Source organism: Heterodontus francisci, chromosome 37, assembly GCF_036365525.1.
Source record: "Heterodontus francisci isolate sHetFra1 chromosome 37, sHetFra1.hap1, whole genome shotgun sequence".
Lineage (NCBI taxonomy): Eukaryota > Metazoa > Chordata > Chondrichthyes > Heterodontiformes > Heterodontidae > Heterodontus > Heterodontus francisci.
The window spans coordinates 8,314,974-8,334,635 of NC_090407.1; the positions used below are offsets into that span (position 1 = coordinate 8,314,974).

A 19,662-nucleotide genomic window follows, 5' to 3' on the forward strand; every position below is an offset into this window, starting at 1 on the left:
TCCATTACAACCTGTTGCTCCTCTCAAGATGGAAGGCCTCTGATTGACCCTCCAGCTTCGAGAGCCTGCCCATCATCTTTAATTGGACAGAGAACCTGTCTCCATGCCAATTAAGGGGGTTCCCCCATAAAAATCGCAATGAGTGTTCCCCCCCCCCACCACCCCCGCGGACAGTTTCGGGATCTGGAAACAGTCCCAACCTCTATTTACCACCCCAGAGGGAAATTCCAGCCCCAGCTATCCTCACAAGAATAGAGTTAATCTAGGGCTTTTCTCATGCACTTCTAAAGAAGAGCAAAGAAAAACATGCATTTATACTGCACCTCATGTTATGTGTTCGGGACACTCAAAAGTGGTTTGTAGCCAATGAATTACTTTTGAAGTGTAATCACTTTTTCTTGTAGGCCAGCACAAGAGCAAATTTACACAAAACAAGGTTCCACAAACAGCAATGAGATAAATGATCAGTCATTCTGTTTGTCTGGTGATAATTTAGGATGACTGCTGGCTAAGGCATTTGGAAAACTCCCTGCTCTTTTTTTATTTTTATTTAGAGATACAGCACTGAAACAGGCCCTTTGGCCCATCGAGTCTGTGCCGACCATCAACCACCCATTTATACTAATCCTACACTAATTCCATATTCCTACCACATCCCCACTTGTCCCTATATTTCCCTACCACCTACCAATACTAGGGGCAATTTATAAAGGCCAATTTACCTATCAACCTGCAAGTCTTTGGCATGTGGGAGGAAACCAGAGCGCCCAGAGGAAACCCACGCAGACACAGGGAGAACTTGCAAACTCCACACAGGCAGGACCCAGAATTGAACCCAGGTCGCTGGAGCTGTGAGGCTGCGGTGCTAACCACTGCGCCACTGTGCTCTTCTTCCAAATGGAGATGGACTATAATGTGAATAAGTGTGAAGTGATCTACTTTGGTAGAAAAAAACAGAAAGGCAGAGTATTTCTTAAATGGTGAGAGGTTGGGAAGGGTCGATGTCCAAACGGACCTGGGTGTCCTTGTTCAGAGTCACTAAAAGCTAGCATGCAGGTGCAACAAGCACTTAGAAAGGCAAATGATACGTTGGCCTTCATTGCAAGGGGATTTGAGTACAGGAGTAAAGATGTATTGCTGCAATTGTATAAAGACTTGGTGAGACTGCACCTGGAGTATTGTGTATGGTTTCAATCTCCTTTTCGAAGGATGGATATACTTGCCATAAAGGGAGTGCAATGGAGGTTCACCAGACTAATCCCTGGGATGGCGGGATTGTCTTATGAGGAGAGATTGCAGAAACTGGGCCTGTATTCTCTAGAGTTTCGAAAAATAAGAGGTGATCTCACTGAAACTTACAAAATTCTTACAGGGCATGACAGGGTAGATGTGGACAGGATGTTTCCTCTGGCTGGTGAGTCTAGAACAAGGGGACACAGTCTCATAATAAGGGGCAGACCATTTAAGACTGAGATGAGGAGGAATTTCTTGACTCAAAGGGTGGTGAATCTGTGGAATTCTCTACCCCAGAGGGCTGTGGAAGCTCAATCATTGAGCATGTTCAAGACAGAAATCAATAGATTTCTGGATACTAATGACATCAAGGAATATAGGGATAGTGGGGGAAAATGGTGTAGAGGTAGATGATCAGCTATGATCTGTTTGAATGGCGAGCAGGCTTGACGGGCTAAATGGCCTACTCCTGCTCCTAGTTCCTATGATCCAAAAAATGCCTTGGGATCTTTTACGTCCTGAACAAGCAAAACTCTAATCCAAAGGTAAGCATCTCCGATACTGCAGAAATCCCTCAGAACTGAGGCTTGAGCCCAGATTATAAGCGGCTTCCATTTCAGGAGAGCAGTGTTCTTTCCAACTCCTGGCACTGCTTACATTCTCACATGGTACTGTTCTCCATCGGATGCCAATCAGAAGTGGAACCTGTTAAACTGCCATCAGCTCAGAAGACCTACAACAAGTTAATCTCCACTGCTGCAGAGCAAGGTAAGTTGGTTACCTCATTTTGTAATATGCACCTGATGATAGGAGAGACATTTGTCCTTTAATCCCTCCAAGGCCTCACCCTTCCAAATCCCTGATGAATTTCTGATTCCTCTGACTCCAGCCACTTGTGTGCCTCTCTCTCTTAGCCCGAACATTGGCAACCATTGTTTCATCCATGTAGGCCCTGCAATCTGACATTCTCTCCTCAAGTACTCACCCCCACCTTTAAGACCCTTCTTAAAACTCACCTCTTTGACCTAGCTTTTGGTCTCACATCCTCATATCTGCTCCTTTGTCAGGGTTCATTTTTTCTGCCCTTACACTTCTGTGAGGAGGCTTTGGATGTTTTCTAGATTAAAGGCGCTGCATAAATGCAAGTTTTTGTTGAAATAAAGTACGCAAGCCCTTTAGTGTCTAGATTCAGTATAGACTTGGCAGGGGTCTGCAAGCAGGCCAACTGTCTGTCCTTGTGTTAGAGGAATGGTCCATGGCATGGGGAAATCTAACAATGAGAGAATCTAACATTAAAATCTGTAGGGAAAAAAGGTAATTAGGGGCCTGTTATGGGCATTCTTTGACTCCTAGTATTGTTTCACAAATTACAAATACTGCCTGTGATTGCCCTTCCTACTGGAAAACTACTCAGAGATATAGAGTCATAGAGTCGTACAGCATAGAAACAGACCCTTCGGCCCACCGCGTCCATGCCGACATAATGCCGATCTATACTAATCCCATCTGCCTGCATTAATTCCATATCTCTCTATGCCTTGCTCATTCAAGTACCTGTCCAGATGCCTCTTAAATGTTGCTACTGTTCCTGCCTCCACCACCTCCTCAGGCAGCTCATTCCAGATACCCACTATTCTTTGTGTGAAAGATTTACCCCTTTGATCCCCTTTAAACCTCCTCCCTCTCACCTTAAATCTATGCCCCCTCATTTTAGTCACCCCTACCATGGGAAACAGACTCTGGCTATCTACCCTATCTATGCCTCTCATAATTTCACGCGTTGCCCGAAGATGCACACGTCACGCGATGACGTCATCGGCGCATGCGCTAATCAGTCCTGGCAAGCTGGAACGCAGCGCATGCGCAGAGAGCAGGAGACCGTCTGCGCATGTGCGCACCACGACGCAGCCTGATGATGTCAGTGGTGGCCAGCGTTGTCACGAATCACTTTGTAATTTTATATACCTCTATCATGTCCCCTCTCAGCCTCCTTCGCTCCAGGGAAAACAGACCCAGCCTATCCAATCTCTCTTTATAACTCAAGCCCTCCAAACCAGGCAACATCCTTGTGAATCTTTTCTGCACCCTCTCTAGCTTAATCACACCTTTATGTTTTGACTGCATTTGTTAAACTACACTGAAATTTTCTTCTTTATCCTGAGGTCTGAGATTATCAATTACACCCCTCCCACTTCCAGATGGCAGTTAATATTTGGTTTACGATACCCTTAAATTAAATTTACTTTTAAAATGAGAAATGTCTTTACTGATTCTGTGAGAGCTGTATTCTAGCATTTGCTTTTTTTTTTATTCATTCACGAGATGTGAGTGTCGCTGGCAAGGCCAGCATTTATTGCCCATCCATAATTGCCCTTGAGAAGGTGGTGGTGAACCGCTGAAGTCCTTATAGTACAAGTACTCCCACAATGCTGTTAGGAAGGGAGTTCCAAGATTTTGACCCAGTGACTCTGAAGGAATGGCGATATATTTCCAAGTCAGGAAGGTGTGTGACTTAGAGGGCAACTTGGTGTGGTCGTGTTCCCATGCAGCTGCTGCCCTTGCCCTCCTATGTGGTAGAGGTCACGGATTTGGAAGGTGCTGTTGAAGAAGCCTTGGCGTGTTGCTGCAGTACATTTTGTAGATGGTACACACTGCTGCCACTGTGCGTTAGTAGTGGCAGGATAAATGTTTAAGGTGCTGGCTGGTTCTTTTGGTCTACAATTGTCTACAGTCTACAATTGCAGCACAGAAAAAGCATTGACTCATCATGTCTTGCCAGAACAAACCAAAACAAATCCCACTTCCTCTGTCTCACCCAATGCTTGTTTCTTCCTCTGCATCAAAGGCTTATTTACTCCTCCCTTAAAAGATGCATTGGTCTCTTTTGTAACTACTCCCTGTGGCAAAACATTCCATGCGCTAATAACTCTCTGTCTAAAGAAATTTCTCCTACCCGTTCTACTCACAATCGCGTGACAATTTTAAATGGATGGCTGCTCATCACTGACTCCTCAACGAGAGGAAGTGGCCTTTCCCCATTCACCCTATCAAAACCTATCATAATTTTAAAACTCTCTATTAAATTCCCTGTTAACCTTGTTTGTTCTGGGGGAAACAATCTCAGAATCTCAAGCCTCTTCTTAAGATAAGTGTTTCATTCAAGGGTATAATATTATTTTATCAGCTTTATTTTTAACAGAGTTGCTTAAGTATCCAATAGGACTAATGAACCATCTTAAAACCTTTCAGATCCCACACAATAATAAGATCATGTACTGATAAATAAGTACCCTGTACACAGTTTTTATGATTTATAGCACAATCAGTTACATGCTCCATTATACATTCTGATTAAACAGAATGAAGCAAATTAAAATTGGAAATACATTCAAAAATAAAGCCAAAGACTAATATTGCCTGTTTTAATGAGCTTTTACCAACTAAACCACATCTGCCTCTGTGCACCCTTTGCGCCCTGTGGCAAGTAATGTTCCTGCACGAAGGAGCTTTTGTTTGCACAATGGTATATCATCTAATGAGTTAAAAAAATATCAAACTTGTGTAGTGATGTGAGAAAAGTATGTTAAGGAAATATTAGTGAAAGTAACTATGTTTGAAATTGTAATTTTCCCACATTTTTAGCACGAGATGAAGTGCCATTATGTTAATAAAGGTTTCTCTATCTCCACCTTTCCTATGGGAACAGCACTGTCTGCAGGTTGCTAAAGGTGCCTCAAGGCAGAAAAGTCTTTGTGTTGGTGGTAAAAGCTCATTGTAAGCCCATATCTCCCAAATGAATAGTATTTAACTGAGATTGCTGTTGGTTTAACTGGCTAACTTAATGTTATAAAGACGTTACGAAAAGTAAAGTTGTGCTCCCCTCATGTTAAACATTGAAGTATTGTGCATATTTATACTGAATCAAGTTCTTGCAGGTATTAAACCATGGCTATGCTTATTACTTAACTGTGGAAACATGCCATGAGTGTTCTGTGGCTGTGTTTGATATCTTTGAAGATCTATTTCTACAATTTTCTACAAAGAAATTTCTCGTAATCAGGAAATTATGTGATAGCATATTTGCTGTACGCTATTTGAGCATAGTAACTTTTTGTAAGAGCTGTTAATTTTAAACATATATTTCATACTACAATGTAGTCCTCTTATGATCACTTCAAATCAGTAAGTTTACAGAGTAACCATGAGTAGATTGTGACGAGGAAGCATAATATGGGAACTGCGAAATGTCCCTGAGGCAAACTTTTAACACACTATGCTGCTTCAAAACAATCATTAACTCAACTTTTCTACTGCTAAAACATGTGTTTCAGACCAAAACGATATGTTTCCATTCGAACAGGAAAGGTTGCTCGCTTTTATTGTTTTTTCTCCCATCCTTTTATTTGTTAAGTAGATAATGTAGTCTGGCACGTCAGTGCAGTACTGAGGTAGTGCTGCATTATCAGATACCATCTTTCAGATGAGATGCTAAACTGTAGATGCATCTGCCTGTTCAGATAAAAGATTCCATGACACTCTCTGAAAAAGAGCAGGGGAGTTCTTCCAGTGATCAGTCCAATCACTCTTCAACCACCACCAAAAGACATTAATGGATCATTCATCTTATTTGCCGTCTACAGGATCTTGCTGTGCACAGATTGGGGGCTGTGCTTGCCTACATAACAACAACCTTCTTTTTCTTTGGCCTCCTTGTCTCGAGAAACAATGGGTAAGCGCCTGGAGGTGGTCAGTGGTTTGTGAAGCAGCGTCTGGAGTGGCTATAAAGGCCAATTCTAGAGTGACAGACTCTTCCACAGGTGCTGCAGATAAAATTGGTTGTCGGGGCTGTTACACAGTTGGCTCTCTCCTTGTGCTTCTGTCTTTTTTCCTGCCAACTGCTAAGTCTCTTCGACTCGCTATGCTTTAGCCTCGCCTTTATGGTTGCCCGCCAGCTCTGGCGATCGCTGGCAACTGACTCCCACGACTTGTGATCAATGTCATAGGACTTCATGTTGCGTTTGCAGACGTCTTTAAAGCGGAGACAAGGACGGCCGGTGGGTCTGATACCAGTGGCGAGCTCGCTGTATAATGTGTCCTTGGGGATCCTGCCATCTTCCATGCGGCTCACATGACCAAGCCATCTCAGGCGCCGCAGGCTCAGTAGGGTGTATATGCTGGGGTTGTTGGCCGCCTCGAGGACCTCTGTGTTGGAGATACGGTCCTGCTGCCTGATGCCAAGGATTCTCCGGAGGCAGCAAAGATTGAATGAATTGAGATGTTGCTCTTGGCTGACGTACGTAACAACAACCACTTCAAAATAAATAATTGTATGTTATTGGGCATATCCCGAGAACATAAAAGGCACTATTAAAATATACGTTCTTTCTTTTTAAAAGTCTACTCAAGGAATAATCTGAAAAAATTAAATTTCTGAGACATTTCTAAGTATCTGCCAGCTCCTCAAATCAGAACACAAACGTACACACTTTATGTGGATATTTCTTGCTCCCGTGACAGCTCAACGTATAAATGTGCCACTAGTGTGATACTGAGCTATAAAGACGAGGAGGGTGTCAGGTTAGCTGATGTTGGCTTTAGCAAAAGCATGGATTCTACAATTTCCTTGGAGGCAGAAAATAAGCCAACATTCCCACACTGGGTCATTATTCTGCATCTTCCTTGCCGCCACACAGCCACCCCTCCACCCCCAGTGTGGATTCCAAGTGAGGATGGGACTAGACTTTGCTCCCTCACAGTCAAATGGCCTGTTGGTACTGAATGTTGACTCACTAATTAGCATCATTCACCTTCGCCCTTACACTTCATGCCCACAACTAGAGTCATAGAGTTATACAGCACAGAAACAGGCCTTTCGGCCCATCGTGTCTGTGCTGGCCATCAAGCACCTAACTATTCTAATCCCATTTTCCAGCACTTGGCCTATAGCCTTGTATTCAAGTGACTACTTGAAACACGTTCTCATTTTTGTTGCCTTTAGAGTTGACTATTCCAATGCCTTCTTTCGCAGCCCTCTGAGACACATCCTTCAGAAATTCCAATTCATTTAATACTTTGCCACTCCATCCTGATGCAAAATAAGGGTGGCACAGTGGCACAGTGGTTAGCACTGCAGCCTCACAGCTCCAGTGTCCTGGGTTTGGCTCTGGGTACTGCCTGTGCGGAGTTTGCAAGTTCTTCCTGTGACTGTGTGGGTTTCCGCCAGGTGCTCTGGTTTCCTCTCACAGCGAAAGACTTGCAGGTTGATAGGTAAATTGGCCATTGTAAATTGCCCCGAGTGTAGGTAGGTGGTAGGGGAAGTGAGGGAAGGTGGGGATGTGGTTGGGAATATGGGATTAATGTAAGATTAGTATAAATGGGTGGTTGATGGCACAGACTCGGTGGGACGAAGGGCCTGTTTCAGTGCTGTATCTCTCTATGACTCTAAGGTCCACATCGACAATAACCTCTATTTGTTTGCTGTCCCACAATGGACCATGTTTACAATTTTCATTCTCATTGACAGATGACGGTGTTGCTTTCCCCAATTTCTTTCAGCCGTTGCTCCTACAATACTGGCCTATTGTGGATCACTGTGCTCCCCACACCCCACACCACCCCCTCCTCACCCTTTTCCACTCTAGGATATATTGCTTTTGGAGGTGGTGCAGCACAGATTTATCAGAATAATACCAGTGCTAAAAGGGTTCATTTACGAGGACAGGTTGCATAGACTAGGTTTGTATTCTCTGAAATATAAATGATTAAGGGGTGATATAATTGAGGTGGTTAAGATGATTAAAGGATTTGATAAGGTCGATTGGGAGAAACTGTTTCCTCTGGTGGAGGAGTCCAGAACAATGGGGCATAACCCTAAAAATGAGAGTTAGGTCACTCAGGGATGATGTCAGGAAGGATCTCTTCACACAAAGCAGCGTGGAAGTCTGTAACTCAAATAGCTGCTGAAGCTAGGCCAATTGAAAATTTCAGAATTGAGGGTGATAGATTTTTGTTAGGAAAGTGTACAAAGAGGCGTGGAACCAAAAAGGGTAAATGGAGTTAAGATACACATCTGCCATGATCTAACTGAAGAGCAAAAAAGCTCCAGGGGCTGAATGGCCTACTCCTGTTCCTATTTTCCAGAATTAGTAGCAGATCTTTAAGGTGTCATGACCCTACTGTCTGGAACTCCCTTCCTAAGCCTTTCAACCTTGCTGCCTCTGCCCCTATTGTTGAAAGCTTCCTCAAAGCCTGTATTCAACTGTCGTCCTTGCTAACTGTTCCACGTTTGTGCAGCATCTATTTCTCCTTTGTGAAGCACCTTAGGACATCTTTCCACATTAAAGACATTATATAAGTGCAAGCTGTTGCTGTTGTCCAGAAAAATGGCCACTTGGGGAAAATACTGGAGGTCTGCCAGCGCTTGTGTGGGACTGAACCCCAGCAGGATTCAGCACCTTGTGGAGAGAGGGGAAGAAAACTGAAACAAAACAATACTGGTTGTTTCCGATTTTAATTCTCTAAAAGGACTATAGCAAATATAAACCTGTTATTGTCATTTCCACAGCTCAGTGCTCTGGGACATGCAACTCTAGTGCTCCCATGACATCGGGGCTAAGCTGAGCACAGTGAATACTGCTGGACACAGCACCCCTGAGCTTTCATAATTGCTGTCATAAACTGTCAGTAACATTTTCTCGGATACTTGTGGGAAGATTTCCTTTGTGCAAAATGTGCAGCAAAATCATAAACAGGTTCTTTGTAAAAGCATTACAATTTTGCTACACATATTGCACAGAAGACAATCTTCCTCAATGGTCTTTTTTTATTGGTACAGACATTGGCAACTTAAAGTTCCACATGGATTGATTTGATTGTTCAATGTCGCTGACAATATTTTTCATTCTTTTTTAAAAATTGCAGCATTATTGTTGTGGTATATTTTCTCTCATTGATATGAAATATATTAACTACTCAAAATTACTTTATTAATGAAAGCACAAACATTATTTAGATACTAGCCAAGATAACATTGCAGCTGTCCCCAGATAAACTAATGGCATCTACTAACTGATAATGCTGACCCTTCTTTTGGAAAGTTATAGATAAGGAGAGAAAGGGCAGGATAGGAAGGTTTGTAATTTGGCTTTTTTTATTTTCACGTCACTGTAGTAGTAATTGATGAAGCGTGCACGACACATTGCAATCCTCTCCGAATTGTAACCCATCCACTCCTGAAGGTTGCTGACATTTACTGTGGGATAGCTCCATAAGGACAGGAATCTCATCCACATGCCTGTTATTTGTGAATACCTGCAAGTCATTTGGCCATATGAGAGCACCATACTCTTGCCTATTCGTCCCAGCACTTCACATCCACACACATGCATTTCCAAACAGGAAAAAGAGCATGTTCACATGGAAGTGCTCAAGAATTATAGTTCAGCAAATGTAATGTATTCAAGGTAAAACAGATTTATAGTTTCAAACAATCAACTTCACAAGAACAGATTATCTGTTGGTTATCACATGGCTGTTTGTGACAGCTTGCTGTGCATAAATTGGCTGCCTTTTAGATTATATCCAACTCTAAAGCATGAATGGATAGTGAACTTGTCCAATGGTTCGGGGGATGGGGAAGGGCAGTGGGGGGGTAGAGGAAATCCACCTCCAGGTTTGTTACTGGACCAAGCAGACCAGAAGACACTAAGAGGCTAATTTTGGCTTTAGAAGATAGCATAAATACACAATATCGGCTCAGTTATCCATCAAACACCTCTCCTGATTTTCATTTCTATTCCATTATATTCGTGGATTAATAATTGAGAGGCCTGAACTAATAATAATTCAAATCCCATCATGGTAGTTTGAGAATTTTAATCTAGTTTGATATCAGTAAAAGTTACCATGAAGCCATTGGATTGTTTTAAAAACTCAACTGGTTCACTAATGTCCTTCAAGGAAGGAAACCTGCTGTCTTTACCCAGTATGGCCTCTATGTGGCTATGTAGCAAAGTAAAATGGAGAAACATTGCTTGCTTAATGAGTCAACAGAATACATAAGATTCTTGAGACACTTACAAGGGAAGAGTAGCTGAGGTGTTTTTCTTATTTTTTTTTTATCTCTGGAGTACCTTCTAGGTGGGCTGCAAACTTGGTTGAAAGGCCCCACCTACCATTACAATGAAGGGGGCCACTCACACCCATTAGATACAAGGACCTCCACTGAATGCAAACCAGTATTCAGAGCTTTCTGTCCTTGGGCCCAAACCCAAGTCTTCTGATTCAGAGTCAGAAATACTACCACAGAGCCAATGGTCACTCTATCTGGAGGCAAATACCCTGCTGGATATAGTGACCAAGTATTTACAGATCATATTATAGGCTCCACATGCCAGGACTGTCTGAAGTGGGGCTTGAGCACTGACTCAGAAATGGGAATGCTACCAATTTCTCTCTTGAAGATGCTGACTCTTGAAAAGCTAAAGATACTTGGAAACTGGTCCCTCTTCAGTATGCCTTTTCTTTTCCCATAAGGACACAATGGGTTGCCTCAGTGGCATCAAACCAAAATGTTTAATTCCTGTCTACCCCAGTTTATTCCATGATTAATCCCTTTCTTTCTCCAGTTTATTTAGTATTTAACCCTCTCCCTGTCTTTCAGTTTATCTAGTATTTAAGTTCCAGTTTCAAGGTCATTCAGTCAGTGATTAAATCTTGAGATTATATGAATCGTCCCTCATAAAATAGTGGATAACTGGAACAGACTCAAAATTAATTTAGATGCTAAATTCAAAAAGCAACTGGATTATTAAGGGTCAAGAAAGGGAACTGAGTTTATGGACTGTAAAAGCAGTGTGCTTATTGAACCAAATGGCCTTGTTCGTTCCACACTTTATGTTCCAACTCTAATTTAACCCAATTTATTCAATATTTAATCCTACCCTACTCTTTATTCTATCTCCAATGTATTAAGGGGTTACCCCTCATATACTTAACTTTTTAAATTTCATTCATGGGATGTGGGTGTCGCTTGAAAGGGTGGCATTTATTCCCCATCCCTAATTGCCTTTGCTAGGTCATTCCAGTGGTCGGTTAAGAGACAAATACATTGCTGTGGGTCTGGAGTCACACATAGGCCAGCAGATTTCCTTCCCTAAATACTTACCTCAGTACTACCCCTCTGACAGTGCAGTGCTCCCTCAGTACTACCCCTCTGACAGTGCAGCGTTCCCTCAGTACTGCCCCTCTGACAGTGCAGCGTTCCCTCAGTACTGCCCCTCCGAGAGTGCAGCACTCCCCCAGTTTTGGCCTTCTGACAGTGCAACTCTCCCTGATTACTGACCCTCTGACAGTGCTGTGCTTCCTCAGTACTGACCCTCCTACATTGCAGCACTCCCTCAGTACTGGATCTCGGACAGTCTTGAACTCCTTCAGCTCTGACCCTCTTACATTGCAGCACTCCCTCAGTACTGGATCTCCGACAGTCTTGAGCTCCTTCAGCTCTGACCCTCTTACATTGCAGCACTCCCTCAGTACTGGATCTCCGACAGTCTTGAGCTCCTTCAGCTCTGACCCTCTGACAGTGCAACACTCTCTCAGCTCTGACCCTCTGACAGTGCAGTGCTCCCTCAGTACTGACCCTCTGACAGTGTAGCACTCCCTCAGCTCTGACCCTCTGACAGTGCAGCACTCCCTCAGCTCTGACCCTCTGACAGTGCAGCACTCCCTCAGTACTGACCCTCTGACAGTGCAGCACTTGCTGAGTAGTGACTCTCCGACAGTGCAATGTTCCCTCAGCTCTGACCCTCTGACAGTGCAGCGCACCCTCAGTATTGCTGCTCTGACAGTGCAGCACTCCCTCTAGACTGCCTCTCTGACAATGGAGTGCTCGCTCAGTACTGACCCTCTGACAGTGCAGTGTTCCCTCGGATCTGACTTTCTGACAGTGCAGCGCTCCCTCAGTATTACTGCTCCGACAGTGCAGCACTCCCTCTATACTGCTGCTCTGACAGTGCAGCACTCCCTCTGGACTGCCTCTCTGACAATGGAGTGCTCGCTCAGTACTGACCCTCTGACAGTGCAGCGCTCGCTCTGTACTGACCCTCTGATAGTGCAGCACTCTGCTCAGTACTGCCCCTTTGACACTGCAGCGCCCCCTCAGCTTTGGCCCTCTGACAGTGCAGTGCTCATTCAGTTCTGAAACATATGATTCTGAGGGTTCTTGACAGGGTGGATGTGGAAAGAATTTTTCCTCTTGTGGGAGAATCTAGAACTCGGGGTCGCTATTTAAAAATAAGGTGTGGTGCATTTAAGACCAAGATGAGGAGAAACTTATTTTGGAACTCTCTTCCTCAAAAGGCAGTAGAAGCAGAGTCTTTGAATATTTTTAAGGCAGAGGTAGGTAGATTATTGATAAGCAGATCGGCCATGATCTTGTTTAATGGCGGAGCAGGCTCAAGGGCCGAGTGGCCGACTCCTGCTCCTCATTCATACGTTCATATTAGTGAATCAGTTGTGTTTTTATGACAATCTGGTAGTTTCATTGTCATCATTACTGATACTAGCTTTTGTTTTTATTACAGATTTATTTTAATTAATTGTTTTTAATTGTCCAGCTGCTATGGCGGGTTTTGAACTCGCATCTCTGGATCATTAGCCCAGGCCTCTGGATTACTAGCCCAGTCACACAACCACTATGCAACCATACCCCAACTTAAAGCCTAGTTCAAGATCGGTTTACTCTGTACTTAACCCCAGTGATTTAATGTTTTACCCTAAAATATTCAGCATTTAAGCAGTAATGTTAGCATTAAGGTCTTATGGCTCAGTTGGTAGCATGCTTTCCTGATTTGGAAGGCTGTGGGTTTAAGTTCTGCGATGGGTTTAGCCATATAATATAGGCTGATATTTCTGTGCATATTGTCAGAGATGCCGCCTATTTGAGGAAACATTAAGCTGAGGTCCCTTCTGCCTGCTCGGGTCGATATCAAAATTCCCACGGCACTATTAGAAGAGCAGGAATACTACCATCCTGACCAACATTTCTACCTCAACCAGCACTACCAAAAAGAAATCATTTGTTGATAATCTTCTCTTTACAGGATCTTGATGTAAGCAAATTTGCTGTCAAGTTTGCAACCGTCACTGCACTTTCAAAGTAACAGGTTGGTACTTAAAGGACTTTGAAACACCCTGAAGTTGTGAAAGACCTGCATTTATATAGCTCCTTTCTTTCTTTATATAAATGCAACGTGCTTTTTTTTTATTAAACCACAGTTCACTTATTATTTAACCTCAAACAATATATTCACTGTTTAATCATTGTGTATGCAGCATTTTGCTCCCAGTTTGGTGATTTATTCACTGTTTAACCTGGTATGTGTAGCATTTAGCTCCCAGTTCAGTGATTTATTCAATACTCAACCTTGTGTGTAGCATTTAGATTCTAGCTTAGTGATTTATTTCTAGTTTAACCCCTGTATATGCAGCATCCAGCTTCCAGTTTAATCCTAGTATATGCAGCATTAAACTCCCAGTTTAACCCTGTACATGCAGCATCCAGTTTAACCCCAGTTTATAAGGTAACAGAGAGGGTTGATGAGGATAATGCAGTTCATGTGTGTACATGGACTTCCAAGAGGCATTTGATAAAGTGCCACATAACAGGTTTGTCAGCAAAGTTAGAGCCCATGGAATAAAAGGGAATTAGCAGCATCGATATGAAATTGGCTGAGTGACAGGAAACAGAGAGTAGTTGTGAACGGTTGTTCTTCCGGACTGGAAGAATGTATAGAGTGGAGTTCCCCAGGGATTGGTGTTTACTTGATAAATATTCATGACCTAGACATGAGTGCACAGGGCACAATTTCAAAATTTGCAGATGACTCAAAACTTGGAAGTATTTGTGAATTCTGAGGAGGATAGCAATAAACTTCAAGAGCTCATAGAAAGGCTGGTGGAATGGGCAGACAAGTGGCAGATGAAATTTAATGCAGAGAAGCGTGAAGTGATTCATTTTGATAGGAAGAATGAGGAGAGGCGATATAAAATAAAGGGTACAATTCTAAAAGGGGTGCAGGAGCAGAGGGACCTGGGGGCATATCTGCACAAAAAAATATTGAAGGCTGTAGGGCAGGTTGAGAAAGGCGTTAATAAAGCATATGGGATCCTGGGCGTTATAAAGAGGGGCATAGAATACAAAAACAAGGAAGTTATGATAAACCTGTGTAAAAAACACTGGTTCGGCCTCAGCTGGAGTATTGTGTCCCTTTCTGGGCACCACACTTTAGGTAGGATGTTCAGGCATTAGAGAGGGTGCAGAAAATATTCATGAGAATGGTTCCGGGGATGAGGAACTTCAGTTACGTGAATAAGCTGGAGAAGCTGGGACAGTGTTCCTTAGAGAAGAGGTGATTAAGAGGAAGTTTGTTAGAGGTGAGTCTCTGGAACTCTCTTCGCCAGAGAGCGGTGGAGGCAGCATCATTGAATATTGTTAAAGCAGACGTAGTAAAATTCTTGAGTAACAAGGGTCAAAGGGTATCGTGGGCATGTGGGAAAGTGGAGTCGAGGCCACAATCAGAACAGCCATGATCTTATTAAATGGCGTAGCAGGCTTGAAGGGGCCGAATAGCCTACTCCTGTTCCTAATTTGTATGTTTGTAGGTGTTCAAAATCATGAGGGGTCTTGACAGGGTAGATGGGGAGAAGCTGTTCCTATTAGCCAAAGGATCCAGAAACAGAGGACACCGATTTAAGGTGATTGGCAAAAGAAGCAACAGAAAGTGGTTAAGATCTGGAACGTACTGCCTGAGTGTGTAGCAGAAGCAAATTTAATCAAGGCCTTCAAAAGGAATTTGGAAATTATCTGAAGCAAACAATATTTGCAGGGCCACGGGGAAAAGGCAGGAGAGTGGGGCTAGGTGAGTTGCCCTTGCAGAGAGCTGTCACGGAAACGATGGGCTGAGTGGGCCCCTTTGGTGTTGTAACCATTCTATGATTCTATGCAGCATCCAGCTACCAGTTTAAAACCCAGTATATGCAACATCCAGCTCCCAGTTTAACCCCAGCATTGGGTTTTGCCCCAGTTTTGCCCCAGTAAATGCAGCATTGAGCTTTGCCCCCCATTTAACCCCAGTAAATGCAGCATTGAGCTTTGCCCCAGTTTAACCCCAGTAAATGCAGCATTGAGCTTTGCCCCCATTTAACCCCAGTAATTGCAGCATTGAGCTTTGCCCCCAGTTTAACCCCAGTAAATGCAGCATTGAGCTTTGCCCCCAGTTTAACCCCAGTAAATGCAGCATTGAGCTTTGCCCCCTAGTAAATGCAGTATTGAGCTTTGCCCCCAGCTTAACCCCAGTAAATGCAGCAATGAGCTTTGCCCCCAGTTTAACCCCAGTAAATGCAGTATTGAGCTTTGCCCCCAGTTTAACCCCAGTAAATGCAGTATTGAGCTTTGCCCCCAGTTTAACCCCAGTAAATGCAGCATTGAGCTTTGCCCCCAGTTTAACCCCAGTAAATGCAGCAATGAGCTTTGCCCCCAGTTTAACCCCAGTAAATGCAGTATTGAGCTTTGCCCCCAGTTTAACCCCAGTAAATGCAGCAATGAGCTTTGCCCCCAGTTTAACCCCAGTAAATGCAGCATTGAGCTTTGCCCCCAGTTTAACCCCAGTAAATGCAGTATTGAGCTTTACCCCCAGTTTAACCCCAGTAAATGCAGCAATGAGCTTTGCCCCCAGTTTAACCCCAGTAAATGCAGCATTGAGCTTTGCCCCCAGTTTAACCCCAGTAAATGCAGTATTGAGCTTTGCCCCCAGTTTAACCCCAGTAAATGCAGCATTGAGCTTTGCCCCCAGTTTAACCCCAGTAAATGCAGCATTGAGCTTTGCCCCCAGTTTAACCCCAGTAAATGCAGTATTGAGCTTTGCCCCCAGTTTAACCCCAGTAAATGCAGTATTGAGCTTTGCATCCAGTTTAACCCCAGTAAATGCAGCATTGAGCTTTGCCCCCAGTTTAACCCCAGTAAATGCAGTATTGAGCTTTGCCCCCAGTTTAACCCCAGTAAATGCAGTATTGAGCTTTGCCCCCAGTTTAACCCCAGTAAATGCAGCAATGAGCTTTGCCCCCAGTTTAACCCCAGTAAATGCAGCATTGAGCTTTGCCCCCAGTTTAACCCCAGTAAATGCAGCATTGAGCTTTGCCCCCAGTTTAACCCCAGTAAATGCAGTATTGAGCTTTGCCCCCAGTTTAACCCCAGTAAATGCAGCATTGATCTTTGCCCCCAGTTTAACCCCAGTAAATGCAGCATTGAGCTTTGCCCCCAGTTTAACCCCAGTAAATGCAGTATTGAGCTTTGCCCCCAGTTTAACCCCAGTAAATGCAGTATTGAGCTTTGCATCCAGTTTAACCCCAGTAAATGCAGCATTGAGCTTTGCCCCCAGTTTAACCCCAGTAAATGCAGCATTGAGCTTTGCCCCCCAGTAAATGCAACATTGAGCTTTGCCCCCAGTTTAACCCCAGTAAATGCAGCATTGAGCTTTGCCCCCAGTTTAACCCCAGTAAATGCAGTATTGAGCTTTGCCCCCAGTTTAACCCCAGTAAATGCAGCAATGAGCTTTGCCCCCAGTTTAACCCCAGTAAATGCAGCAATGAGCTTTGCCCCCAGTTTAACCCCAGTAAATGCAGCATTGAGCTTTGCCCCCAGTTTAACCCCAGTAAATGCAGTATTGAGCTTTGCCCCCAGTTTAACCCCAGTAAATGCAGTATTGAGCTTTGCCCCCAGTTTAACCCCAGTAAATGCAGCATTGAGCTTTGCCCCCAGTTTAACCCCAGTAAATGCAGTATTGAGCTTTGCCCCCAGTTTAACCCCAGTAAATGCAGCATTGAGCTTTGCCCCCCAGTAAATGCAACATTGAGCTTTGCCCCCAGTTTAACCCCAGTAAATGCAGCAATGAGCTTTGCCCCCAGTTTAACCCCAGTAAATGCAGCATTGAGCTTTGCCCCCAGTTTAACCCCAGTAAATGCAGCATTGAGCTTTGCCCCCTAGTAAATGCAGTATTGAGCTTTGCCCCCAGTTTAACCCCAGTAAATGCAGCAATGAGCTTTGCCCCCAGTTTAACCCCAGTAAATGCAGTATTGAGCTTTGCCCCCAGTTTAACCCCAGTAAATGCAGTATTGAGCTTTGCCCCCAGTTTAACCCCAGTAAATGCAGCATTGAGCTTTGCCCCCAGTTTAACCCCAGTAAATGCAGCATTGAGCTTTGCCCCCAGTTTAACCCCAGTAAATGCAGTATTGAGCTTTGCCCCCAGTTTAACCCCAGTAAATGCAGCAATGAGCTTTGCCCCCAGTTTAACCCCAGTAAATGCAGCAATGAGTCTCCCCCGCCCCCCGGTTTATATGCTCTGCTGCAGCCTCTCCCTTCAGTGAAACATTGTTTCTGGACACTGAGCTTTTAAATCAATTCAGTCCTCTTTCTCCTTGGCGCTGATTGGCTGTGGCGGGAGCGGGCGGCGGGCTGGGCCAATGAGCGCGGCGGTTACTGTCGGGTGCGCGGTGTCCTGTGGTTACAGTGTTACCCTGGGCTCTGCTCCTCACTCTGTTCTCAAGGATCCTGTTGTCTCCAAAAAAAGAAAAAGCCACACTCCCAACAAAAGCATTGTTCACAGCTACAAAAAAAAGATTCGAGAGGAAAGAGAGAAGGGAAAAAAAAACACGTGAGAGAAAGAAAAAGAAAGAAAGAATAACCTGGGAGGGGAGGGAGGAGGAATGAGAAAATTCAGATGCAATCTCTACCAACTCTTCTTTTTCTTTCCCTTGTGAAGCTCCAAGCAACCAAGACATTCATGCAGTAGAGGGACGGAAGGTAAGGAGTGGGTTGAAAGGTTGGATGTGTTTTTTTGTGTGTGTGTTTGTGGTTCATTGTGACTGGGACTGACACTCAGCAACTCATCCAACCACACACACCAAGTCCTTTATCTCTCTTTAGCTCTTACACTTTATGCCTTTTTAACCCCTCCCAAAAAATCCCTCCTTCTCTTTGAAAATCTAAACATCTATATACAAGTATGACCATTGTATGTGATATTGAAACTAGAGTGACACTTGTGGAGATTGAGAGTGTGTTTTTGTTTCTTTATTGTGGCTTCTCTGTCCCTGCATTGACATTTATTTATATGATGTGTTTCTACTACTGCCTGAGAAACTCATCGATGATGTTGCTTCTCTCCCCCCCCACCCCCACCCTGTGTTTCAAACCTGTATAGATGTGATAATGCTGGGTTACAAGTCCAGTGAAAAATGTGTGAGAATTAGATCTGGTGTTATTTTGGTGAACTAGGCCTTAAATGGATTGTCTAACACTCATTATCAGAGTTGAACTAAAAGTAGAGTATTTCTTTTGTGTTTTAATGTGGTACTGTGAGCACTGCTCATTTTCATGTTTGCAAAGAAGGATTGCTTAAAAAAAAGTCTTGCCAACACTGACTGAAACTACAGAAGTCTAAAGGCATCAGTTGAGAATGTAATTTGTTTTATTCCTTGTGGAGATTAGGAATTGCAGTTTCTCACCCCATTATAAAAAAATGTATAATTTGGAGAAAACTTCCTGTGTATGTTTTTGTGCTGCTTTGTTACAGGAGTGGTTCTAGTTAGATTTTAGCTGCAGATTCAGCCTTTGGTTTGTTATTCTGTGTAAAAAAAACAGTAATAAGGCTGTTGTGCTGTATATTAATGTGGATAACAAAGGTCATTAATGATTGAGATTTGGGTGTGGAATGTATGTGTTTCACTGTGGTTATTCAACATTTAGATTGTTGAGTGTAAATATGCTTGTTTACTAAGATAGTTTGATTCTGGTATGTTACGAAGATTTGCATAGATAGAAATAGCAATGACCAGTCTGCTTTAAGATATGCAAAATCAGGTCAATAAAACATGTAAATATTAGGTATGATGGACTATAAAGTTTTTTTTTTAGTCAAATTTCTTTCAAATGACGAAAGTCATGTAGCAAATTGAAGAACAGACATAACTCCTACATAGTGAATAAATAGGAATTCCAGTAGTGACGATGACAAAATGCTGTGACTAATGCTTTAAGAGCTGATACTAAAATTGAATGGTATCTATATGTAAACAGAGGCTTTACACATTTTCAAGATGTGTGCAACAATAGCTGTGAAACTGAGTGCTAGTGTGTTGCCAGGATTGTAATACAATCAAGGAGTTCAGATTTCATAAATTGTGAGAGCAAAGCTTCAGTGGTTTGTGAGCATCAACTGACTCAAACCCCCAAGATTGGATTACAGCCTGTAACTTACTCCAGCGCAGCTGTTATGTTATGGCAGTGGCTATGTTTTTTTTTTGTACTTGCTGGTGGTTACTGTGCTGTGGTGTCTATTGTCTACTGCAGTTCTTTTGAAGGCAGCAGTGGGA

At 43.3% G+C, this 19,662-nt stretch overlaps 1 protein-coding gene across 7 annotated transcripts in view; it reads left to right on the plus strand.

Annotated features, from left to right (window-relative positions):
- The first annotated feature begins 17,798 nt into the window (after positions 1-17,798).
- The window catches only part of rerea (arginine-glutamic acid dipeptide (RE) repeats a), a 563,072-nt gene continuing 561,208 nt past the window's right edge, over positions 17,799-19,662 (plus strand). For 6 of the 7 annotated variants that reach the window (XR_010969624.1, XM_068017019.1, XM_068017023.1 and 3 more), the window contains exon 1: positions 17,799-18,091. The gene's annotated coding sequence lies outside the window, so the exon portion shown is untranslated. The remainder of the gene's footprint in view (positions 18,092-19,662) is intronic. The other variant, XM_068017027.1, reaches the window with a different exon arrangement.